Below are 3,613 nucleotides of genomic sequence, written 5' to 3' on the forward strand. Positions count from 1 at the left end.
TTTGGCAAAAAATAAACGAAGTCGTCATTTAACAGGAAGTTGACGTTTGATTGGTACAAAAATACATCCCACGATATAGCATGCCTATACAAATACTGTGTAAAAATTTCAAGCATCTGCGATAAACAGTTGCTGAGAAATCTTTGACGAAAATTTGTTAGAAAATTTTGATTAAAAAATAAGCAAAGTCGTCATTTAACAGGAAGTTGACGTCCGATTGGTACAAAAATATATCTTACGATATGGCATGCCTTAACAAACACTGTGTTAAAATTTCAAGCATCTGCGATAAATAGTTGCCGAGATAAATGCGACAGAATTTTTTGTTACGGACGGACAGACAGACGGACAGACAGACAGACAGACGGACGGACAGACGGACGGACAGACAGACACACAAGGGTAAAACAGTATACCCCCTCTCCTTCGGAGCGGGGGTATAAAAATTTCATTTAATTGTTTTTTTAATTACATTCAAAATATTCATTTGTTAATTTTATTTCAGTGCATTCATTTTATTTTCAATCATCAACATAGACTTACTTTTCCAATTATTTCTCGGTCTACTCGGGCTCCTCTTCCTCCATCGCCGCGGAGGAGGTGCTGGCCGAGGCCATGCTTGCGTTTCCCTCAAGCGATCTGAAATTTATTGTACAGTGTCATCCCTATGTAAAAAAAAATAATATAAACCAAATAAAAAATAAAAATAAATAAATATAGAATTAATAAATAAATGAAAGAAAAAAAGAATAAAAATAGACTATCTAATGAAATAATGAATAAATATTTGTTAACAAATAACTGTATTTCATAGTTCTTAATTTACATACACGTAAAAATTTATCATTAATTTTCTCTTTCTTTTTTTTTTTTTAAATGAAATCGTTATTATATAAAATAATAACTCACAGCAGTTGTCTCTCGAGACTAAAATAAAATGATTAAAAGACAGTGTAAAGAAAATGTGCAAAATTGGTTAGATAATGTTATACATAAAAGCATGAATAAATAACGTAAACATCCAAAACCATGACAATTTAAAAATGACATAAATATCATACAGTTAGTATTTGATATAACAGTTATTCTATGGTGATTAAAAAAGACATACATACCTATTTTCCAGAAGACAGTTGGACGAATCGGCGCATTGGGGGGTAATCTAAATGATCATGAGAATTTAGGGTCACATTATATTTACTGCATACCACAATGTATAAATAACGAATTTATTATTTAAAAGGATAAAATCAAAATTAATTTACTGACCCAATCGGCACCGACGGAGTGGAGGGACTAAAGTTAAGAATATATGAAAAAATTAATATATACGTATATTTCTAAGATCATTTACAAGAAATTGTGTTTCTTTAAATATAAAATGTACTAACAGGTTTCCCCTCCTCTTTTTTGACATCGGCGTGCTATATATGTACGGACAGAATATGAAATGCTATTAATTTTGGGAAAAAAATACTAACCCTGACGAACATCCCGGTGAGGAGCTGTACGTCCTCTTTCTGGATGCTAGTGGAGTACTTTACATATGGGGGAAAAATGATGATCAATTTTATTTTTTTTAAGTGTAAATCATAAAGAATAAATAAACAGAACGGAGATTTAAATCATATACACTGGAGAGTACGTTTTATTTTTAAAAACAACACAAACGACACTTACGAAGAAAGAAGTGGATTGGCACACTGCTCCATACTTAAACCCCCCAAAAAATGAAAAGACTAATTTACAACTTCGTTCTACATTCTATTACAGAAGACATTTTCACACAAAGTTGCTTCATATTTCAAGTTATCCTCAAATTTACTTTTTTACTTAACAGTTGTCTGGCTGAAGTTCTCATTGTAATGTGTGTTTTAAAAAAAAATTGACTTACTTGTAGCTAACTTTTTAAGTAAAATCGTGTTATTTTTTTTCTATTATCAATTACTCACGGACATGGCAGGTCGTCCAAGTCGCTAATCGCTTGCGCGAGATTTCTCATTACTTGACGCACTTCCTCGCAAGTACAGCGACTTAAAATTATATTTAAGAGAAATAAATAATGTAATCGCTATTTTTCTTGTGCGCAATTTACTAATTTTATTTCTGAAATAAAAAAAAAATGAAACAAAAATCATAGGTAAAAAAAACAAAACAAAAACTTACATTGCCATGTTTGAATCCTTGTGAATATATTCCAAAGACAATTTTATTTACTGGTTTCTTTGGTTTTAATACAGCTTTGAAAATTCACGTGCTCATTATAATATCTTGTATTTATTTCCTCTAGAATATTTCTAATAATCAAATATTTTTCATCTGTACTTAAACTTTGTACATATTATAATAATTACTTAAATGATAGATGAAAGCTAGGCTCATATTCTTCATCTTCAGAGGAGTCATCCTGGTCACAAGTCAGTTCTGAGGCACTCATTGTAATTCTCCAATAGAAATTGCATAAAATATTCCTGAACACTTCCTCTGCTTTTTCATTAATGGCATACCTGCTTCATGTCCTGCAAGATACCCCCTTGGATAAAAAGAAGAACCATGCTGCATGCCGCTGGATATTGTACATGTAGCTGGGCCATATAGTAGATTCCCATTAGTATTTTTTGAAGACAACGTTGCATCGTATCAGTAAACTAATGACTTCCTCTCTCCCGAATTTCTGGAACATATCCAGGGGAGGATACATTTCTGTACCCCTATCTGACCTGAACAACTTCACTTCTCCTCATATAACGGTGAACCGTCTTAATGCATTTATGAATGAAGATGATGACATCTCTTCAAGTGCTTCTATATGCACTGCCCAAGTCACCAGACAGGTAGACAACGCTGTTTGCAGAGAATCAATTTGTGTAATGACGTCACACGGTCCGAAAATGTCTACGCCCACAGAGGTGAAAGGAGGTTGATCTGGAATCAAACGATTTTCTGGTAAGTCAGACCGATTTTCTAGTAGGTCAGACATCTTCTGTGATTAACATTGTTGTCGCCTCCTCCGGGCAATCACACACTTGTGCAAGATTAAGACAACAAGTCGTCTACTCCCCTTTATCCAATATCCACTGGATCTCACTTTGTTCTCTGTGAAGTAACGTCCTTGGTGACGAACTGACTGATGAAACTTGACAATCAGCAGGGTAGCGATATGATGTTTCCAGGGTTTAAGTATAGGTCGTGCGCAGACAACTTCAGCCAGAGCACTCTTCAGTCGTCCACCTACAATTAGAATGCCATTATTATACCCCCGCTCCGAAAGAGATACTTTGATACTGTTTCCTGGAAATTTATTCACAAATGTTTAGATTTTTTAAACTTTTGAGTATCCATTCAATCTTGGATATCTACTTTTCAATGTAATATAGAATCATCGGTCACACAAGCTGAACATCTTTCACAATTTTTCAAACCTAGCAGAGGATGCCGCCAAGGCGACCCGATCTCCCCGTATTTATTCCTACTGTGTGCAGAAATTTTGGCCTATACGATAAAAAGTAATAAGAATGTACAAGGAATAGTAATAGATGATACTGAATATCTGATATCTCAATATGCTGACGACACTGTACGTACTAATTCTAAATGGCTCAGAAAAATCCCT

At 34.0% G+C, this 3,613-nt stretch overlaps 1 long non-coding RNA gene across 1 annotated transcript; it reads right to left on the bottom strand.

Moving 5' to 3' along the window:
• Window positions 1–543: 543 nt before the first annotated feature.
• On the bottom strand, window positions 544–1,384 carry LOC136275278 (uncharacterized). Its single transcript, XR_010713864.1, has 3 exons — window positions 1,116–1,384; window positions 910–927; window positions 544–639 (listed from the first exon to the last, which is right to left on the bottom strand). It is a non-coding gene; the product is annotated as an uncharacterized lncRNA (long non-coding RNA).
• Between the last annotated feature and the right edge of the window lie 2,229 nt (window positions 1,385–3,613).

The sequence above is a fragment of the Magallana gigas genome, chromosome 1 (genome assembly GCF_963853765.1).
Source record: "Magallana gigas chromosome 1, xbMagGiga1.1, whole genome shotgun sequence".
NCBI lineage: Eukaryota > Metazoa > Mollusca > Bivalvia > Ostreida > Ostreidae > Magallana > Magallana gigas.